General features: G+C 46.3%; 1 long non-coding RNA gene across 5 annotated transcripts in view; it reads right to left on the bottom strand.

Annotated features, from left to right (window-relative positions):
• LOC116643950 overlaps window positions 1–23,226 on the bottom strand; it is an 89,779-nt gene that overhangs the window by 2,936 nt on the left and 63,617 nt on the right. For 2 of the 5 annotated variants that reach the window (XR_004301672.1, XR_004301674.1), the window contains one exon: window positions 14,214–14,334. The exons of the other annotated variants lie outside the window; for them this stretch is intronic. This is a non-coding gene — a long non-coding RNA (uncharacterized LOC116643950). Of the gene's footprint in view, window positions 1–14,213; window positions 14,335–23,226 lie in introns of those variants that run through there. 5 annotated transcript variants of the gene reach the window in all.

The following is a 23,226-nucleotide window of genomic DNA, read 5'->3' as shown; positions in this document are numbered from 1 at the left end:
TGTGTGCGTGCACTCGCTTTTGGTTTCTTGTTTCTTTATAGGAAGTAAGGGAACTCAGGCAACATTTCAAAACTCAAAACCTGATTGCAGTTAAATGCTTTGGAGGATGATCCATGATTTGGAAGACGAGACGGTGATGCCTTCAGACCTTTTGGAAACACTCTTCGGCCAGGAGGAACCGGACTAGTATTTTTCCTCTTAGATCGAAATCTATGACACTATCTGAAATTCTCTCCCTGAAGAGATTTCTGTTGGGGACGTGGGGGGGTGGGCCGGGGGCAGGGAACGGGAGGGTAAGTTGAAACAGAAATTGTGTTTTTCGACGTCAGATAAAAGTTTTATTGTAAGTTTGGGTTTTTGCAAGGGAGAAGGTTAACCATTTGTTTTACAAGTCATTTGATGGCTTTGGATACAAGTTTCCATGAGTTTCTAAACCGGGATATTATCGGCCACCAATAATGATCTGAGATTTATAGAAGTTTCATGTACACGGGTTATATAGGAAACCAGGTGGTGCTCAGCCAGCTGAGTGGGCATTCTCAAAGCAAGGGAGGCCGGAATAAAAAAGAAAAGAGAGCTCTGGGGAACATGGTTATTTAAAAGGAGACAGGGTAGAGACCCCCAGGCCAGGCCCCTAAGACCCAGCAGCCATTCTTAGAGTATTTCAGGCCTAGCACCAAGAACTTCTCAACCACAAATATTAACTAGACTCATTTTTCAGACAGTGAGACCGAGGTTCAAGGTTAAACACTATCAAACAAAGGAGCCAGGATTTAAAACCAGGCTCCACATCACAAGCTCGTAACCCCTGGACTCTACTGCGGACTGAGGAGAAGGTAAGTCTCAGGGACCTGGGGAAGGGGACAGAAGAGGCAGAAGTTTCAGTGATGCGAAAATGGCATTTTGCTTGAGATAGGCAGAATAAGGTTGACGGATCAAGATTGAATCTGGCAACTAGGAGGTTTTGATGGTTAATTTTATGTGACCACTTGATTGGCCATGGGGTGTCCAGATATTTGATTAAACAGGATTCTGGATGTTTCTGGGGTGGTTGGGGATGAGATTAACATTTAAATCATTAGTCAGAATAAGCATATTGCCCACCCTCATATGGGTGGGCCTCGTTCAATCAGTTGAAGGCCTAAATAGAACAAAAAGACTCTCTTCCAAATTAGAAAGTGTTTAAAATGTACCTATGCACAGCAAAGTTTCACGAATTTGGAAGTAAAAGAGGACCCACTTACCCCTCCTCAGGTCATTTATTCATGTATAAGCTCGATTCCACACTGCAGATTCTCTAAGAGATCTGTAGACTCTTGTGATCCCACATAACTGAAGAAGTGACAAGACTTGATATGAATGTAATTACCACATGTCAAGCACCTTCTGCGAGTCAGTCACCTTGCCGACACATAAAGGGACTGACAGAACAAAGATAGAGCCTCGGCCCTCATGCGGCTCACAGTCTTGTGTGAGAAGGAAACAAAATGCATATGAAAATAGCTATCATGCAGGTCAGCCTTAGAGCCTGCTTTGAGAGAAGTGCAGTGGTACAGGGTACCATGTTGGGTCTGCGTGGAAGGAAGAGGCATCCAATGTCGGTCATGCTCCCACTAGTCACCAAGAACCAATCTCACTTACTCCTCTTGACAATTCCTTGAAGATATTCCATCCCCCATGCTTTGAGATGAGAAAACAGAGGCCCAGAGCATATGCAGCAGTAGGGAGGGGAAGAAGTCCTCACCCCCTCTAATCTGCTCTAGGGTTCTCATTCTTTCTCCACTCCAGTGTCACAGTGTGAGGAATGGACCACTCCTCTCTGGAAACAGATGTTTTACTCTAAAAAAAGATTTTGGGGAAGTGATGTCATCCCCCTCTAGGAGAGTTATTCAACACATTAGCATATTGAAGGTTCTGAGAAGTCCCCCAGCAAGACACTTGCAATAGTGTTCTCCACGTTTACTTGACCATTGAGCCATTTTTTCACATGTCATCTGTGAATTGTCTCGGAACCAGGGACCCTTATGCTCTGTTACAGCATGTTCTTCCGAGCAGGGGCAGCGGAACACGATAGAGAGCAACTCAGTGGAGGGGAGCTCACGGAGTTTTGACAGGTGCGGGAGAGGGGACAGATTACCATTATCCTTTGTGGGAATAGCTGGAACATTCCAGCCAGCCTGAAAAACACCCTACATGAAGCCCCCTCGCCCCCCGTGCAAGTGCTGAGGTGTGAGGACTCGTGCACCGCATCTCCCCTGGGCTGCAATAATGCTGAAACATGGAGGCCATGAAAAGAGCCTAAGTGACAGCCAGGTCGGTGACAAGTTAATTTCCCAGGTGAGGATTTGGGCCCGTGTGGCCCAAACAGGCGCACAATTTGCCTAATTTTCCCTCAAGGGACATGTCTTCCCTCCTCAAGAAAGCCACTAAGGAGTTTCTCACTCTCACTTGTAAACAACCGTGGATAATGTCTTCCCATGATCTCCCTGCAGCGCTGGCCTTTGGACGCTCATTTAACCTAAACTGCTGAGAGCTTTGCCGGCTCCCTAGAGGCCTACACCCCCCACGACCCTGCCATATCTTAGCTTGCCAGGGGCCTGGGCAGAGAGGGGGCAGAGAGAGCCACAGACTCCAGGACTCACCCCCTAGGAATCCTCCATGGATTCGGATACGGGGCTTCTAGGAAAAGGGTCACTGGTTAAGCAAAATTAGGGGAAGTACATCAGCAGGTGCACGTCACCCATTTATCCTTATCATTCATGCCCTTGGAAGTCCGCCCCGGGTTTGAATCCCGCCTCTGACCTGTACCAGCTACAGGACTTTCGACAAGGGACACAACCTCCCCCAGTCCGAGATCCTTAGCCACGAAGGGGAATGGGGTGAAGTAAGAGGCCTGGCGTGAAGTACCAGGGACCCCAGCCTGGGAAATAGGAGATCTCCCCGACAGCGCTGATGATGTGGATGACTGAAGCACGGACCCAGACCTCAAAGACTCTCTGTGGCTGGAGAGAAAATGAAACTAACTGCTGTTGAGTCCTGGGAAGAAAGGCCCAGGGCACCAGCACAGACAAGAGGAAGCTTCCAGAGGACGTGCTGTCTTGAAATAAGAGCATGACCAAGAGGGAAGGAAGGAGAAAGGAACAGAAGGGGCAAAGGGTCAGAGATCACCCAGCCTTGAAGTGATGTCAGCTGCCCCAGAGGGGAGGACCCCCAGCTAGACACAGGAGGACTGGGGACCAGGGAGACAAGGAGGGAGCTGGGAGGGACGTTGTGGGAAGTGTTGAAAGCCAGGCTGGTTCTGCTGGTGCCATAGGACACAGAGCCCTCAAAGCCTCCTGGGCTCTGGCACCGAGGACTGAAATGGTCATTGGATGAGATGTAACGGACCTGTGGGTAAATGGCGTGAGTGGAGGAGGGAGGCCATCTAGGGACAAGAGAGAGCAGTCACAAGGCCAAATCACCGCAGATTTCACCTGCAATTAATGGAAGCTTTTTTGAGAAGAAGCATCAAAAATGAGCAAGCAGACATACAAACCTCCGCGCTCCTCCCCTTGACCCTTTGCTGCGATCCTTCCAATGCTACGGCAGCAGTCGGGGGAGGGCACTGGGACCAAGCAAGGCGAGTGGGAACATTGTTCTCGCCTTATGTGTAATGATTTAATTGGATTAATGCATTACTTGTGTAACGAAAAATTAATTGAAAAAAAGAATCCTAAGAAATCCGCCATCCCAGCATTCTAAAAGGGTTCCTCTGAAGGATTCGTTTTTTTTTATTTCTGCACAGAGGTTTCCGCAAATTCGCCGCGTGAAACACCCATATCCCTGGGAGAATTTCTTTCCGAGGCCTAGAAGCTGCCTACACACCCCTCCTCGGTGGCCTGGCCTAACCAGTGAGGGTGCCTTTATGAATGTTTGCTGAAAAGGAACCCCCAAGGGGCAAAGCCAGTGGTCTCCTCAGTCTGTTAGCTCAGGTTATCGACTGCTTCTCTGAGGTTCATTTCTCCAGCCTGCTTCATCAGAAACCACCTTTCCTTCGAGAAACTGCTTTCTCTGTACTGTGAATGCTTCCAAGCTAAACTAGCAGAGTGGCAAGCTTCCCACTGGAGAAGAAGCTTCCTGGTGCATCTTTGGCATCTGGCGGAGACAGGGACGTTCCAAAGCCGGAACCTAGAGAACCAGTTGGAGCCCATTTTACACTCTTGTCCCTCCCTGCCTTGTCAAAGGGCCCTTCTGTCCCCTACCATCATCAGGAGAAAACAGACAGAAGGCTGTGCTGGCTGGGCAGTGATCAGTGGCAGAGAAGGTGCCAAGAGAGAGGAAAATATGCAGCATTAATATTTAATGCCCCCTTTCCATTTTCCCCTAATAAGCTGAGCGCTACGGCGGGGAAAGCTGATTTATTTTGTCAGCAGTGGAAATATTTCAAGTATGATGCATGTCACTGGGTCACACAGAACCCATCACACAAAACACACACAGCAGAAGCATCCAAGGGAAGAATCTTCTGGACTTGATCTCAAAGCCTTTAGGCTTCAGGAAGTCTTGCAAACAGCAGGGGATTTCAGTAAGAACTGGTTGCAGAGCAGGCATGGGGCCACACGTCTGTCCCCGAGTTGGTGCGAGGAACATGGGGGAAGGAGCAAAGGCTTTGGGGGCAAACAGCATCTGTGCTCCAGCCTGGTCCCCCAGCCCTTGTGTCCTTGGGCACCCATGGCATCCTATTAAAAGCACCTGCAACCTTTGGTCTGAGGCTTTCTCCAGCCACCAGAGCTTATTCTGCAGGCTGGAAGAGCCAGGGAGACATCATTTTGGAAATAGCCCTAGACCGGTATCAGATGGGAGTCGGGGGAGAAGGAGTAGAGCTTCTTCACCACTCGGACTCGGGCTCCGCACGGTGGCTCAGAGGTCCCCAGTCGGACGGAAGCCCAGCTGCCTGCAGCACTAACCTGCCCATTAGCGCGTCTTGTGTTGGCACCTTCCCCTCCCCATCTCACGGCTCCTCTCTCTTCCCGGTTCTTTCTGGAAGCACTCTCCAAATAAACTTGCACTCAAACTGTTGTCTTCGGGTCTGCTGGGCGAAAGATTTCATTCTTGATTTTCCTGTGTGTAAAAACGGTGGTGGCAGCCCTCCTGCTGGTGATTTTGAGAACCAAGTGAAATAACACAGACGATAGCAATGGCTGGTGGGCGGTCAATACAAGACTCACTCACGTCCACTGAGAATGGGGGTTTCTGGTAAGCCAGGCACCAAACCCCGATTTTAGATATAAAATAAGTTCTTACTCCCTCCTGATGGAAATACTAATTTAGCGCACCTTGGGTAGTGTCCTTCATATTTCCCACACCACGCGCAGTTAGTACACTGATGAGAAACACGAAAATTGGAGAAAAGGCTAAGAAGATGATGGTTGAAAGGACATCTGCCTCTAGGCTGAGTAATGGGCTGGGTTCTAACCCCCAGAAAGATATGTCCAAGTCTTCACTCCCCATATCAGCGAATGTGATCTTATTTGGGAAAAAGGGTCTTTGCAGATATAATGACATTAAGGAGGTCAGGATGAGATCATCCTGGATTCACTGGGTGGACCCTAAATCCAATGACAAGTATCCTTATAAAGAGGGGAGAAAATACAAAGAGGAGAAACAGAGGAAAAGGCCAGGCCATGCGGGGACAGAGGCAGATTGGACCGATGCAGCCATGAACCAAGGGACACCTGGAGCCACCAACAGATGGAAGAGGCCAGGAAGCCTTGTCCCTTAGAGCCCTCAGAGGGAACATGGCCCTGCTCACACTGGGTCCCCAGAGCTGTGAACACATTTCTATTGCTTTAAGCCACAGAGTTTATACAGCGGCCCCCAGAAACTAACACAGGGGGGTGAAATTGAGTCCTGCCTTCACGACTGAGCCTTGGCTCTGGGTCTCAATTTTCTCATCACTGAAGGGAGCTTTGGAATAGATGGTCTCCAAGGTGCTTTCCCACGCTCACAGTGAGCAGCGTTCGGCTGGAGGATTCAGGAGAGGCAGGTGGGAGGATGTAGCCATAGGGATTCTTGGTTTCAACGATGGAAGCTCAGTGTCTACAGATGGGCTTAGTTTCACAGGCTGGCTTGGGCAGAAAATAAATTTATTGGAAGACTGTCAGAATTTGCTTGTCAGTCAGGAGGGGCTAACTGTGGTAACTCAAAATCACAGTGGCTTAGTACATAAAACTTCCTCCCATACATCACAGTTCACAGTCATGCAGGGATCCAGGCTCCTTGCATCTTGTGGCCCCGCCCTCTTCTAAGACCGCATGGTGCTCTCCATTCAGCTGGCACCTGGTGGGAAGAGAGAGCTGGAGGATGACCCATGAGGGCTTCTTTGTTTTATGCTGTTTTTTGGGGTATAGTAGGTTGAGTAGTGTCCTCCCCCACCCCTCAAAAGATATATCCAAGTCCTAAACCCTGGTACCTGTGAACGGGACTGTATTTGGAAATAAGATCTTGCAGGCATAATGAAGATTCTTGGAATGAGATTATCCTGCACTTAGGGTAGGTGCTAAATATGATGACTGGTGTCCTTATCCTAGAAAAGAGGGAGGTTAAAGACAGAGACACAAGGGGAGTCATAGAAAGATGGAAGCAGAAATCAGAACGATGCATCTAGAAGCCAAAGGATGCCAAGGATTTCCGGAGCCACCAGACACCGGAAAAGGAGCGTGGACCAGATTCTCCCTCAGAGCCTCCGGAAGGAACCAACTCTGCTGACACCTTGGTTTCAGATTTCTGGCCTCCAGAACTGTGGGAAAATCCATTTCTGTTGTTTCAGCCGCCCATTCGTGGTCATTTGTTATGGCAGCCCTAGGAAACCAATACGTTGGGGAAGGGCCAGGAAGTGGTGCCTATCCCCCCTGCCCACATCCACTGGCTCCATGCAACTGCAGGCCTGGGAAGCAAAGCCTGGCCGTGTGCCAGGAAAGCACACGTATCTGTGAGCCCTACGATCTCTGCCAAATTCACGGAACCAACTGCCAAGAAGCTGGGCAGCCAGAGCACGCCAAACCCCTGCCAAAGGATGAGCCTGGTTAGGGCACAGCGGCTGCAGCCCTGGGCACAGGTGTCCTCACTGGGCACCTCTGTCTTCAACATCGGCTGCACATTACAGTTACCAGAAGGGGTTGCCTTTAAAAAAAAAAAAAAGACAATTGCTCTCCATCCCCAGTGATTCCAATTTAATTGGTCTCAGGTGGGACCCAGAGTTCACTACTTTTTAAAAGGCCCCGTGGTGATGCTCACCTGAAGCCAGGATTAAGAATGGCTGTCCTAAGCTGTCTTAATAGCTGGTATTTTTCAATAAAGAATTTTCTTGTAGATTATCTCATTTGAAACTCCAAACAGCCAGAGGACTGATGATGGATTTCTAGCATTGGCCCCATTTCACAGATGAGGAAACTAAGTCCCCCTTGGGGTTCAAAGGATTCTTTCATGGGACTCAGTTACCTGGAGCACAGCCAGGATGTGAACTCTGGTCTATAATGTTAAGGCTGCTGTCCTCACACTAAAACTCTTTTGGAACAAGACAGTTGGCTATAAAACTTACCACCCCTTCATTTTAATGAGGCCCTGAACTGATGGGGAGGCATTTGTGAGCCCTGAATTCAAAGCAAAATGACTGTGTCCTTCTCTTAACATCAAATCTCTGACATCTAAAGAGAGGTTTGTCCAGCCTGATGTGAGATATGCCAGCCCATCATATATGAGGCCATTTTACCCACATCCTACTCCAGGCACAGTGCCTGGGGCCCACATTCTTTACAAGGGCTCACAAAGATGCTTGAGATCCGAACTATCGTTGGTTCCAAAACACTAAAAGCAAAGTGCAAACTAAAGACGAGTGAATGTGGGGGTGCCTGGGTGGCTCAGTCGTTAAGCGTCTGCCTTCGGCTCAGGTCATGATCCCAGGGTCCTGGGGTCGAGCCCCGCATCGGGCTCCCTGCTCAGTGGGAAGCCTGCTTCTCCCTCTCCCACTCCCCCTGCTTGTGTTCCCTCTCTCGCTGTGTCTCTCGCTGTCAAATAAATAACTAAAATCTTTAAAAAAAAAAAAAGACGAGTGAATGCTTAATTGATATATACAAACGTCATTACTTGTTAAATGTAGAACGCATTCAAATTTTACAGCATTTGAATGCAATTTGTAGGTTAGATTTTCTTGCTTTACCATGCACAATTAGGTGTGAAACCTGAGAAACCATGACTAATCACAAAATAAATGAGTTACTTGGAGCCATATCATTTCAAAAGCAAAATCATAAAAATCTTTTGAAGTTCCTTTATAGCAAAAAATAAATTTTGCTATAATGTGAGTGCTTTTAATATTTTTGACATGACATAAGGTGGGACCATCAAAATCAGAGTGTGCCTAGGGCAACAGAGGACTGGAAATGGCCCTGGTCATATGTGATGCCACGGTGCTCATCTCCCCCACCCTAAAACACATGGTCCAAGCCTACTGGGAACAAAGACTGGGATCACCATGCCCATGGGCCCAGGCCTTGCCTGTCCCTGAATAGCAAACCCCAGGGACCACCCCTTGGTGAGACAACAGAAGATGTGGGTAAAGATAGGACTTCCTTATCTCTTTATCATAATTGATTGATGGAAATCCCCACTGGGCATTGATTTTTTTTTTTTTTTTTTTGAACATGTCAAGTTCTTAAAGTTTTGTTAAAACAATCTTTAATTTAGTCTTCTCGTTAGCTCTTTACACTTTCCTGAATAGCCTTCCCACAAGTCTCCTTGTGTTACTCACTGCCTATGCTCCATTAGACCAAACTGGCTTCTTTCAGCCTGACCTGGGGACCTCTTTGATGAGTTTCTCCTCCTTCCCCTCCTTGGAGAGATACCCTCTTTCTCTCTCTTCCTTTTTCCCTCTCACTTTCTCCTCCCTCCATCCGTCCCTCCTTCTCTTCCTTCCTTCCTTCCCTCTCTTCCTTCCCTTCCTTCCTTCCTTTCCTCTCTTCCTTCCTTCCTTCCCTCTCTTCCTTCCTTCCTTTCCTTTCTTCCTTCCTTTCCTTCCTTCCTTCCTTTCCTTCCTTCCTTCCTTCCCTTCCTTCTTTTCCTTCCTTCCTTTCCTTCCTTCCTTCCTTCCTTCCTTCCTTCCTTCCTTCCTTCCTTCCATTCCCACTACACTCACCCTCTTAGGCTGGACATAGTGATAGATATTGGGAATACAGACTTTTAAAAGGCATAGGACCTGCCCTTAAGAAATGGAAATCTAGTAGAGAGGGAAGATGAGGGGAACAGATATGTCAGTAAATAGTCAGAATTCAGGGACATCCCGATATACCCGTGGAACCATAGGGTTATGGAAGAAGATACAGAAGCAATGGAAAGAAGTTTTTAAAAGGTTTCCCTAAGAGCATTTTATGTCCAGAGATGTGATGTCATTCTGATTCCATGTTGTTTGAAGCTGATTTGGGGAGAAACCAAGGGGGACTAGGCACAAAATACTGCTGTGTGAAATACCTGTGTGAAGCTCCTGGTCATTCTGTCAGGTTAGGGGACAAGAGCTTATGATGTTACTCAATATATTTTTTATATAGGCCCATTTAATAAATTCCTCCAAGTATTGAACCCAAGGAACCTTTCCATGATGAATTGACATCAGACAATGAGAGTGAGGTAATTCAACAGATTTCCCTTTTTGTCTTAGCTGCCAGGAAGCTCAGAGATCAATTCCATACCTATTAGCAGGGATTATCTCATCCTTAGTCTCTGGTGGAAGATATCACTGACAGAAACTGCTGCCCTCGGAATTCTTAGCACGGCCCAGCCTACTGGTTTTGCTCATGCCCTGCATAGTGATAAGGCTACATTATCTTTTTTAGAAAAGAATACTTTTGAGATATTTAATAACTGAACATTTAGTTCCATGATGTTAGGGACTATATCTGTCGCATGTATCACAGTAATACCATTATGAGAGAAGGTTTGGTAAAAAGATTAGTGCTCAACAGATATTTATTGGGTGACTAAGTGGATGAATAAATGAATGAGAGTCATGAAGAGAGAAGCATATTTTGAAATGTACATGGACCTGCTGTTTTTCCTTGCCACCAGTCACTTCTGGCTCCTACCACCCAGTGATGCCAGATACATCTTTCACATTAAACCTCCCTCCTCCTCTGCCAACATATGCACACATATCACTAAGCCTCATTCCTGAGTTTTCCATGGTTCCCCTTTACCTCTATAGGTGAAGTAGTGAACATCTATTTTTTTGTGGATCTATTCTGTATCCCTTCCTTCCCTTTGGGTACTGACTGTCCTTAAATCCAAACATTTTCTGGTAGGATCTCAGGCTCACAGTTCTGTTCCCCCCCATTATGGGGGAACTCAGACTGGTCCCTTGGTGGGTTTATAATCCAAACATGGCCCACCAAAGTCCTTTGGGAAAATTTATAGACTTCGGGAGACACAAGGTGTCCCTCAAACTAGGACAAGTAAGAACCATCTCTCGTTTCTGAGGGCCATTCTCTCCAACAGAAAGAGAGAATATGCCAGAGAATAAAGTCAACATAGAAAATGCAGGTCAAGAGATGGAGAGAGAGAGAGAGAAAGAGAGAGAGAGCCCCCTTAAACACCTGGCTCTAGCTATGCCTCAGTCCATCCCAGTTTTGGCAGCTATCTATTCCTTTTCTTGCTTAAACTACTTGAACTGGACATCTTTTTCTTGCACCTTTAATAGTCTTGAGTGAGAATATTATGTGTAAGTACCTAACTCTTCTCTCTAATCTCTTAAAAAAATAAATTTGCAAGGCATTATCATGAATAGGGCCACAGGGTTAATCCTCATAAGTCTTGCTTCTCAGCTATCTGGGTGAAGAATCTTTTTTAAAATTTTTACTTCCATCTATCCCATCCATTTTTTTAGTTCCATATATCCAAGAAAAGAATAATATCCAGAGTAGTGAAATGACTCCTACTCTTCAGTAGGAAAAAGATTGAGAACCTAATAGAAACCCAATAGAAAAATGGACAAAACACTTGAACAGCCCCTTTTAAAAAATAGGATACACAAAAGGCCAATAAACATAAACAAAGGAGCTCAACTTCAGTAGTCACCAAGGAAATGCCAAAAAAAAAATTTCACGACAAAATTTTAGTCTTGTTAGAATACACAAATGGGAAAGAGCAGTTGAGTTTAATCACAGACCAACATGTGGCCCTACCCCACTGCATTTATCCCAGCTCCCACCACATGCAACTTGCCACCCAGGTCAATAATTCCTGAATTGGTCAGTTCCCTGTTCACCAAGACAAGTCTTCTGATCACACTGAGATGCCACCTCACTGTCAGATTGCCATACATGTGCCTAAATATTGAGTCTCAAATTCTGTATCTATCTCGTGGCAGAACAGTACCAGGTCGTGGTTGACACTGGTCCGCAGACCCCACTTTGAGTAGCACTGACCTATAACTACTGCGGCCAGGATTTGCTCATCCGGAGTAGGAAGAACTTGGTAAGCAGAATCCTTTGCAGAATGAAGCCTTAGCTAGGTTGAATTTAGTGAGATGTGCGGCATGTTAACCAAGAGTTTCCCTACTTTAACCGATAAATAAAGAAAAGACCCTTATTCCAAAATTGCCGCAAAAACTATACGGCAATGGCTGCTCATCTGAGCAAGCGTAAGAGAGAGCCACAGTGCACACGTGCAGATGACTGTGTACGCTCGTGGAAATATGAGGTGATGTCCCGAAACAAGGGCTCTGGGGGCAGTTGGCTGGGAGAAGGTCAGCTCCTGTATTGATAGCTCTTCCCATCCCTCCAGACCTCTGAAAACAGTACTGGTCCCTAGAGAATGGGTTTTACACTCGGAAGGTGTGTCTCCCCTCCTCCCGGGTTGGGCAAATAATAATTTCCACGCTGAGGTCACAAAGGTGTTTCTACAAAAATCAAAGGGTATCGACCCTGGAAGTGTTTGTCTTTCTAATTTCCAACTGCCTCTTTTTTTTTTTTTTTAAGATTTATTTATTTATTTTAGAGAGAGAAAGAAAGTGCACGAGCAGGGATAGGTGCAGAGGGAGGGAAACTCAAGCAGACTCCATGCTGAGCACAGAGCCTGATGCAGGGCTCCATCTCATGACCCTGAGTTCATGACCTGAGCTGAAACCAAGAGTCAGATGCTTAACCAACTGAGCCACCCAAGTGCCCCTCCAACTGCCTCTTCTGATCATCCTCCCCCAATCTCTTTCCTTAGCCTGGTGATTCTCAACCCTGGCTTCACAACAGAATCACCTGGGAAGTATCAATAAACACTAATGCCCAGCCTCCACTCCCTGAGATTCTAGCTTATTTGTCTACAATGAGGCCCAGATATTCATAATTTTTTTTTTAAGTCTCCCAGGAGACTACAATGAGCAGAATTGAGATCCTATGCCTTGTCCTTCCACGGACAGTTGAGTGTAATCAACCCGTCTATCACCAGCATTTTCTGAACTCCGAATGTGTTCAGGGGCTGCAGGAGATGTGACAAAAACCTAGTATGAGGTGCTTACCCTGGGATTCTCCAGAGCCATGTTCACGAAGGGTTGTCTCTGGCTCTACAGCATCCACATCAGCTGGGAGCTGGTTTGTAATGCAGAGTCTCAGGCTGCACCCCAGATGGACTGAACCTGAGAGCTGGGGAATCAGGGCCAAGAATTTGTGTTTTAATTTCCTAGAGGAAATTGTGTTTCATCCAGGAGCAGAAAAATTCATACAGATAGAAAGTAGAATGATGGTTGCTGGGAGCAAGGGAAGGATGAAATGGGGAGTTATTGTTTAAGGGGTATAGAGTTTCAGCTTTGCAAGACGGAAAATGTTCTGTGGATGGATGGTGGTGATGGTTGCACAATGAGAATGTAATTAAGTCACTGAACTGTACACTTGAATATGGTTAAAATGGCAAATTGTATGTTATGTGTATTTTACCACTAATTAAAATATATATTTATATTTTAATATAATATACAAGTTATATATAATAAATATATATTATTTATTTACTTACTTATTTATCTATCTATCTATTTATTTGCTTAAAGCCCATTATGTGCTTCTCTTGCACACTAAAGTTTGGGGGAAACTGCTCCAGATCCTGAGCGCTGACCATTCATTCATCATCGTCGTCATTATCTGTCATGGCCTCTGGTGCCAGAGACTCTGCTTAGCCTCAGATGAACACCATCCCTGCTCCCTCAGAGTTCCGAATTCAACAGTGAGACAGACATTAAGCAAATAATTGCACAGCTCATTATTTAATTACAATTGAGATTATACCATGAGAGTGGCATGAGGAAGAGAATGTTGTGGGACCATAAAACATAGCCTGGGGGAGGGCATTAAAAATATTCCCTAAGAGCCAGAGGAGAGGAGAGTGGAGGGAAGGTTGAAATAGATAAAGGGAATTAAGAGTACCCTTACCTTGATGAGCACTGAGAAATGTGTAGAATTGTTGAATTATTATATTGTGCCCCTGAAACTAATATAACACTGTATGTTAATTATATTTGAGTATGAAAAAGTATATTCCCTAAGAAAGCTAAAACCTGAAGGATGGCTAGGAGTTACCCAGGTGAAAAGTTGTGGGTGTAGCATTATAGGCACAGGGAACAGCTTGTGCAAATGTCCTGGGGCAGAACAAGCCTGGCCTGTGTCTGAGAGAGCACAAATGTGGTCGAGCATGGGGGAGGAGATGACCTGGGGCAGGAGACAGGGCCAGAGTATGCAGGGCCCGGTGACCAAGTCAGAGATCGTGAACTTTATCCCGTGTACAATGAAAGGCAAATAAAGATTTTGCAAACAGGAGACAAAGAAGGAGAAGTGCCTCTGGCTAATTATCTGAATATTTCTCAGGTAGAGAAATATTGTTTGTAAATGGGTTCTGGCAACTTAAAGCTACCAGTGCCAGGGTAAAAGGAATGAGTTAAATAGGTTGACCGTTCTCTGTCCTCGAACCTTTTATACCCAAGTTGAGAAGACAGAACCTACACATGCTTAATAATGGCCTCAATATATTTGTAACATGTATTAGTTAGAATGGGTTACAGTACCTGTGGTTTATAAAAAGGCTCTGTGCTGGGCGTGGAGTCTGCTTAAGATTCTCTCTCTCTCTCTCTCTCTCCCCCTTCCCTCCCCCCTCTAAAAATAAATAAAAATTTAAAAATAAAAACCAAAAACCTCAGTGAGTTAACATAAATTTATTTCTTGCTAATGCTACATGTCCAAAGGAGGTCAGCAGAGAACTCTGGTCCATACAGTCACTCAGGGACACAGGCTGAGGAGCTCCACCATCCCTATGTCTCTTTGGTCACTGCATGAAAAGAGAGTAGTAGGGGATCAGATACGAGCTCTTAAATGCTTTGACCCAAAAGTAAAACACTTTTCCTAATGAGAAAACACTTTGGCCCATGGTCCACTGGCCAGGCTGAGTCACCTGATCTGCCTAACTGCAAGGAAATATAGGGAGTACACTGTGGTTGGTGATAACCAATAAACACTTCTATCATACAATAAAACATGCTAAAGAGTGAGAATTTTTACAAAGGCACTGCTGAGTTCTAAGCATCCCACTCGTGATCAACCCAGATGAGTGATGAGCTAAGTCGGACTTTCCCCTGGAAAGATGAGGTGTGCCAACAAGGTTCAAGTCTGAGTTCACCTGATAGCCAGATGCCTCACTGAAGGGTAAGGGTGGAGATGATCCCTCCTGTGTTGAACGTGCCCATTCCCTGGACAAACCACAGCTTCCTCTAGATCTCCATTGACCACCAAATCATACTATGTGAACACTTGGGTGGATGAGGCCTTCAAGATCATTTCATCCCACTATCTCATTGTGGTAGAGGCACCTGAAGCCCAAACAGGGGAAGTAACTTATCCAAAGTTATACAAGTAGTTTATGACCTCACAAAGAATCAAGCCCTGTCTCACGGCTCCCAGTCCAGTCATTCCTACCCCCAGAAGACAAGACATTTCTAAACTTTAGGGGGAAAAAATAAGTTGAACCAAAACTCAAAAATTCTATCCTAATACACAAAAAAGAAAATGACAAACATCAATTTATGGATAGTAGAAAACATGAAATTAAGTGTCAGAAAGAAGTCTAACCATATCCTTGATCTCGATAAATGTGAATGGATAAAATTATTTTATGGTGAGGTCAAGACTTTCAAATGTTAGAAATCCAGCTTGTTGCTGTCTGCGAGTCAAACTGGAAACAAAATGACACAAAGGTTAAAAATGAAAGGAATGATAAAAATAGAGTAGGTGTGGCCATAATTGATATGAGACAAAAATAAGAATTTGAAGTTGAAAGCATTAAATAAGACCATCTGACAGGGAGGGAGGCTGGCTGTGTTCCTCCCTGAAACAGTCACATGGTCCTAAAAAGCCCAAAACACAGGTTAGCTAAGGAACATCAGTATGGTGAAGATATAATAGAAGTATCTATGAGGTATGTGTGTATGTGTGTGTGTGTGTGGGGGGGTGTATGTGTGTGTAAATGTACATATATGACTGTGGAATCAAAATGCTTCTGGGCTCTGCAAATCCATCCCACTCTCCTATAAACACCTAGCCATAGTACTATGCTGGGCCTTAGCTCTCTGTCCCCCTAGAGCTGACCTTCTAAGCTAGGCAACGTGGCCACAGGTCCCTCTACAGAAGAGGCACCCGTCCCAACAAGCTAGGAATTCTGCTAGCAAGGAAACCGGTACATGAGAATTTGGCTTATGAACCAGTCTTTGGGATGGGGAGGGCCCCATAAACGGGAAATAACGATTCCACTCCATCAAGGGGAATGGGGGCCCACAAGATCAGTATTTGCTCCCAATATCACAGTCACGGCTTTCACGTCCTCCCAGGAAACCCCAGAGCTGGTGGCTGCCCTCCAGAGAACGAGTGGCTCCCTGGACACCTGACTGGGCACCGGGGGGCCCCAGCTGCTGAGAGGTTTTTCACAGACCCTGTCGTGAGTTTCCAAAGCAAATATCCCTGAGACCCACACAGGCACATCTGTTTCCCATTTTGAGCGAGTCCTACACCAGTTTGTTAAGAACTTCACTGAAGGGAAGAAAAGCAACAGCCTCCTAAAAACACCCAACTAGTCCTGCCCCTGCCTGCGGTTTTATCACAGAGCATGGCGGCAGAGGGGCAGCGCTGAGCTGCTAACAAGACGGCCGGCTCTCTCTGCTGCCGCCCATCACAGCCCCAGGCCAGAGCCTGAATGGGGGCCGTGCTGGACGCTGCGTGTTTATGGCTTGGGCCCCTAGCTGTTGCCGGTTCTTGATTTCTAGAAGCGTCAAGGAGCCTCCGAGCTGGCTGATCAGGCATGGGAGGCTTTGGGGGGTGTGGGAAGAGGAGTTGGAGGTGGGAGATCATTCCCACAGTGGAACTCCGGGTCAGATTGGAGCTGCTGCACTGCCTAGAACTCAACTGTGTCTTTGGTAGCCTGGGATTGTCCCTCCGGCAGCCCACCGTGGGGACAGCTGAATGCACCGCACATGGTTTGGCAGGCTGGCCTCTGTGCTGGGCTCGCGCTCATCAATCTGCCCGCCATAGAGCCCCTGGGAAAAGAAGAAATGGTTTCACACTCACCCAGGGACGAGGGGAAAGGGTTCTGAACGGGAAGAAGGCCCCGGGGTTGGGATGCTTCGGCGTCACTCCCAGGGCGGGCCAGAGAGAGCGACCTCTTTGGGGGAGCAGGCAGGCCCTTCCCCAGGAGGACCTCGGGGTTCCTGCAGCCGGGCCGGTAATGAGCCCGGTGATGGAGGGCTGGCTGGGGTTGCTCCGGCTGAGGCTTGGGGCCTGAAACAATCAGGGCCTGTTTTCTGACACAGATGACAAATGGAGGAAGGGGGGGGGGGGGGGGACGTTGTGAGCCTAAAGAAAAGCCCGAACAAGAGGAAATACCAAGTGCAAATTGCTGCAATGAATTGTAGAGGCAGGTTCTTGAACGTAGGAGAAAACCCGGGAGTGTCGCAGGGCCCATGTTGGGACCTGCCTTTCAGTGCAGCGTTTGAAAGTGACCGTCGCTGTGACTACGGAGGTGGACAGATGGCTCCGGGTCTGGGGAAGCTGCCCCCATCGCTGATGGAGGCTGGAGCCAGGCTGGGTCCTCTCTGCAGACTCAGAAAGGCACAGAGAGGGCGGGGGGGGGGGGGTGCTCATCCTGGCTGATGTCTGGGTCCCAAACATCAAGGATAATGGTGGGGGGAAGGTTGCTATTTATACCAAAGAGATTCCTAATGAAAAGAAGCCCCCTTGTTCTGCTGAGCGGATCCACTGGAGCACTTCTCTGGAGAGAAGAGTGGGGAGCTCGGCTGCTCTGGGTAACAAAAGGCGAGAATTTGGAGCTCCCCAGGAGCAAACCAGGAGGAGAGGATGGGAGCAGACACGGAAGGGGAGAAAGACAAGTGTGGCAGGCGGATGGCAGACCCAACCTCAGGTCGTCCCCGTGGCACCATTCCCCACAGCTTCGAAGTCAGCTGGGTCCCGGAGGCCTGGTGGAAAGGGGCTTCTGGGGAAACCAAGGAACATCTGTAAGCAGACGTGAGGCAAACAGGCCCCGTGTGTGCACATGCTGGAGGCAAAGGGGCCCTGAGAGCCGGCCTCGTCTAACAGTTCTGGGGATCTGCAAGTCTGCATCTCCAAAGGACAGGGAAACCTCACTGACCTATGGGTCACCGGAGGGTCACTGGACAGGGACAGCCCCCATTCCTTCGCCAGATACCTCTTCTCAGTTGCCTGTCCACTTTCAGTTATAATTTACCCACGGTAAAATTCACCATTTTGCACATCTTTTGATAAATTCTCACTGTTGTGTAGTCATGATCATAATCAAAATATGGAACATCTCTATCATTCCAGAAAGTTTCCTCATGTGCCTCTGAAAACCAAACTTCCCTCACCCCCAACCCCTGCGCTGTTTTATGTCCCTACGGTTCTGCTTTTTCCAGAATGTCGTATAAGTGAAATCATACGGTATCTAGCCTTGGAGTCTGGCTTCTTTCACTCAGCATAATGCACTTGAGGTTCATCCAGGTTGTTGTGGGTATCGGTTGTTTGTTTCCTCTGATTGGTGAGTACTAGTCCCCTTGATGGGTGTATCATGGTTTGTCGGTTATTCCCTAGATGAGGAACATTTGGGTTCCTTCCTCACATGTCCTTTTGATCACATCTTTTGTGGGACATTTTACTGGTGGGAATTATAAAAAGAAAAAAAAAACAAAACAAAAAACAGTGCTCCTGCCAGACTTGAGTAATTCTTCTCCTTCTCAAGGGATCTCAGTTAATGTTTTAGGTCTATTTCCTCCTTTTAATACCTGCCTCCCAAGCTTGATGTAAACGATGAATTTTATAACTTACAAAAAAACTTTGTTTTTGTTTGTTTTACAGCAGCTTTACTGAGATATAATTCCCATACCATCTAATCCAGCCATGTAAAGTGAACAACTCCGTGGCCTTTAGAATACTGACCGAGCTGTGCATCCATCACCTGAGTCGATTTTAGAACGCTTTCATCACTGTGATTTTTTAAAGTACACACCCTTTAGCTGTCACCTCTAGCCCTGATCTACATTCGGCCTCTATGGACTTGCCCACTCCGGACCTTTCATAAAAACGCAATCCGACAATAGGTGGTCTTCTTGCATCTGGCTTCTTTCACTCGGCATAAGGTTTGCAAGGTTCATCCATGCTATAGCTTGTAGCATTACTTCGTTCTTTTTTTTTTTTTTTTTTACTGAATAATAGTCCATTGTGTGGATATACCGCTAGTTTATTCATTCATCAGTTGATGGACATTTGGGTTGTTTCCATTTGGGGGGCTATTATGAATAATGCTGCCATGAACACGAACATACGAGGTTTTGTGCGGGCATATGTTTTCAGGATATATCTAAGAGTGAAACTGCTGGATTATAAGGTAACTTCGTGTGTAGCCATTTGAGGAACTGCCAAACTTTTTTCCAAAGCAGCTGTAGCATTTCATAGTCTAAAAGGCACTTTGAAAGTGTCAAACACAAATAGTTACAATTTAATATTATTCGTTGAAATGGCAAGAACAATATTTGATCATTGTAACAATTTAGACAATACTAAAGTGTCTATAGTAACGTTGCCCCCCCCCCCCAGTCCCACTCACCCCCACAGAGAAACCCTGTAACCACTTGGTATGAGTCACCCAGGCTTTACCCTCTGCTTAACACATACACAAAACTTCCGTACTTTTGTTACAATGAAAATGCATTCTTACTATACACATGACTAACTTCCTTTTAAAAAATGATGGTAAAAAAAATAACATAAAATACCCCATTTTAACCATTTTTAAGTGTACAGCTCAGTGGCAGGAAGTACATTCAGTGTTGTGCAACCAGCACCATCATCCATCCACAGAACTTTTTCATCTTGCAACACAAACTCTGTACCCATTTAACAACATCTGCCCCTTCCCGCTCCCCAAGCCCCTGGCAGCCGTCACTCCACTGTCTGTCCCCATGAAACTGATTGCTCCCAGTACCACATCTGAGTGGAATCATAGAGTACTTGTCCTTGTGTGACTGGCTTTTATCACTTAGCATAATATCTTCAAGATTCATCCACGTTGTAGCATGTGCCCAGCTTTCCTTCCTTTTTAAAGCTGAGCGATTATCCGTATATATGTGTGCCGTGTTGTGATTTTCCATTCACCCGTGGGTAGACACCTGGGTCGCAGCCACCTTGGAGCTACTGTGAACAGTGCCACTAGGAACGTGGTTGTACAAATGTCTCCTCACATCCCTGCTTTCAATTATTTTGAGTATAAAACCTCGAATTCCCTTTTTTTTTTAATTAGACTTTTCATTGAATTATATCACTTAAAAAAAATCTTCACAGTGTACAAATGGGGGTCTCCCAGGTCACTAAATCATCTTCATGCTTTAAGTTGCTCAGTTTGCATCCTGACTATGGGTATCTCATAATCTATTTTACCATTCCCCCTCATGATATATTGAACAGATATCACCACTGGCTGTTTCCCGCACCTGGGCACCCATCACAGTGCACAGTCCTCCATGCGCACTGGGTGATGGGATCCTCACCACAATGCTGTCGGGTGGGTATAATTATATATGTATTTATATATATATGTAGGATATATATATAAAATTATATATATATGTGTGTATATATATATAATTAGCCCCATCTTAGAGACGAAGAAACTGAGGATAGAGAGCATAAGTAATCGGCCCAAGGCTGTTCTGCGGATAAGGGCAAAGTCTGTCCAATTTCCAAGCTTAACCTCAGCATCATAGCTAATGATATTAGCTATCGGTCTTTATTAGCTATAGTGTCTAATTGGTCAGCCAAGCAGTGGCCCGGAGGGAGCAGGGGAGGAGACTTGAATGTATGTGGACATCCACATCCCAGGAGCCATGAGACTGATTCCCCAATGAAAGCGAAAGGTCTGCCTTTCGACAATGAGTGTCCTTTCTCAGAGGTCAGGTTTCATGGAGCCTCGGAAAACCAGGGTAGGTTCCCTCCTTCCTAACGAGGGCCATCGGGTCATGTTGTCTTCTGCTTCCTTTCCTTTTCCTCTTTGACCTCTCGCTTGCTCAATCCCACCTTCACCCACACTGTCGTCTTCCAGACCATCCAGGTTCAGGTGACAGAAACTCAGCTCAAATTAGCTCATCCAAACAAAAAGAATTTTTTGGCTCATTTAACTGGGAACATAAGGGTGCAACTGGCCTCAATCATGATTGGATCCAGGGGCTCAAGTGAAATCATCAGGCTCTTTCTCCGTCTCCCAGCCCCTCTTCTCACTGGATGGTGACCTAGTTCTTTCCTGTGGCAGACAGGCTTTCTCCATGAGGTAGAAAAGCTAGCCACCAGAAACTCCAAAACTACAGCTTCAAAGCTTAGCCATCCAACCAGAGGGAGGGCGAGTTTCCTTCTCCCAGCATCCATATATTAGTCTCAGGGAAGGATCCAATTGGCCCCAATTGAGCCATATTGTAATTCTGTACCCAATCACATGGCCGGGAAGAGGTAGTATTAGGACTGATGCAGACTCCATGGCATGGAAGGCAGTGTGTGGTACCAAAAAGAGGGGAAGAGAATGCATGTGTACTAAGCAGAAACAAAACTACTATCACCCTTTGTCTGCCGTGGCCAAACAGCTTCTCCAACCAGAAATAAAGTCCCCACATGTGGTTACTGCTGTTACCACCACCACCGCCAATCACCCCCCACCCCCAACCCCCATGGCCAGAGCAGAGCCTGGGCAGTCTGTTTCAGAAAGAATGCAAACCTCACATCAATGAAGGTGTCCAACCCAGCCAGCCGCATTTCCCCCATTCTGGAGGAGATACCACACTATCCAAACATTTTCATCATCCACTGCTCCTTCCAACTCACTCCCCAGGCTTAGCTCATCTTTCAGCAAGCCTTGTTTCTTCCCCACTCGAAGGTACAAGAACATGAGGTGTCCAGATGTACTGGCTGTTTACATTGCACGGAGCTTGAGGCCGTGCGTGTGGCTCCCTGCTCATCCCTGGACCCTTTCTCGCTGCAGTCCTAGGCTCTGATGATTACTACAAGCCAAATGGTCATGGACAAGCCCGGTCATTACGCTGCCTCTTCCCCTTGACTCGCTGCAGACCTGACTAGATGAAATATTTGGTTTCTTCATCATAAGGAGGCCTAATGTTTTTTCACCATTTGATTGACTGTCAAATGAAAGCCAGGCCCTCTTGTTTGGTCCGGGGGGGGGGGGTGGTGGCATTGTTTGGTTGGTTTCTTCCAGCGTGTCATGATTCATTCATCCGTGGCCTACCTCCATGGACAAACTACAATCCTTGGCACCACTTCCCTCTTCCTCTCCTCTGTCTCCCCTTCCTTCCTACATCCCACCTTGGTGAAAAGGTTGTCTTCCCCGCTGATGTCACCAAGTACTCTTGCCTATTGGTGAACTTGGACCGATATTTCAAACTGCCAGAGACTAGCGCTTTGAGAAATAGTAACAGTGGATGTTTAAAATAGTGGGATACTCCTGATCCATCTGTTCATGTTAAATTGAGAAATAAATCACAAAATATAAGCCAAATAAATAGAACCACAATACTTTCAGTGTCAAAGGAGTTACTCACAAGCAAAGGACACTTAAGCAGAATAAGCAACTGACATCGCTGTTACTCTCCATTGGCGTGAGCAGCACTCTGTTGTTCTGAAGGCACTTCCCTTCTACCAACTCATTTCATTTTCCATAACCATATAAAAAGGAAGTAGGAGAGGGATTGCTCTTATTTCCATTTTGCAAGTGGAGAAATGGCAGATCTCTTTCTTGGGGTGGGCCTCTGCAGGGAACCTTCTGGAATGAAATCCCTAGTGTGCTTCCTGAGAACTCTAGAGTCAAGAAATGGAAGATCGGATGGGAGGTTGGTATCTGAGAAGTCTAGAACCACAGGCTTGCCATCTCCTCTTCTTCCTGTATACATATTCCTAGTGCACCACACAAGAGCAGTGGACACAAGGCAAAATTCTTTCAAAATCGTAACCTTGAAGCCAACTTAGCAGAGAGTATGGCCCCATTTTATAGCTGAATACGCTGAAACAGGAAGGGTCACTCAGCAGCTGGGATAAATCTTTCAAAGAGCTGGCCAAGATAGAAATAGAAACAAAGTTTGGCCCAAGCTGCATGTCATTCTTCTTCATAGCTAGACTATAGGATTATCTTCCGTTTGTATGCTTGACAAGAACCTAACTCCCATGGGAAGGAACGAGAGTTGTGCATTCCCTCGACCTGTCCCACTGGCTCTGGAAAGCTAAGAATATAAATATACAGATGATTGTTCCTATGCTAGGATTATGGGCTTGAGTTGAAAAATCCACAAAATCTATTCTTTGTGCAATGAGCTTTGTATTCCTAACTTCCTTCAAGTCAACAGGGAAATGAATGTGGTTCTCTCACCAGATCCTCACAGTTATGGCTCATTCTGAATGGGCACCATGGGGCTAAGACAACAGGAAGAGACATGGCGGAAGGACAAGTATCCTTCAGAGCAATGCACAAGATGGGGGCCATGTCTAGATACTGAAAAAATAACTGTAAAAAAGGAAGTGTAAGGGGCAGTTCCCATCCATCCATCCAGTCATGAGTGCAGTAACCATCCACTACCATTCTCAGCCGGCCTGAGGTTCTCTGAGGATTACAACG

This window comes from Phoca vitulina, unplaced genomic scaffold (assembly GCF_004348235.1).
Source record: "Phoca vitulina isolate PV1807 unplaced genomic scaffold, GSC_HSeal_1.0 scaffold28, whole genome shotgun sequence".
NCBI lineage: Eukaryota > Metazoa > Chordata > Mammalia > Carnivora > Phocidae > Phoca > Phoca vitulina.
The sequence above is the reverse complement of the archived record's forward strand: the minus strand, read 5'-3'. Positions and strand labels throughout refer to the sequence as shown.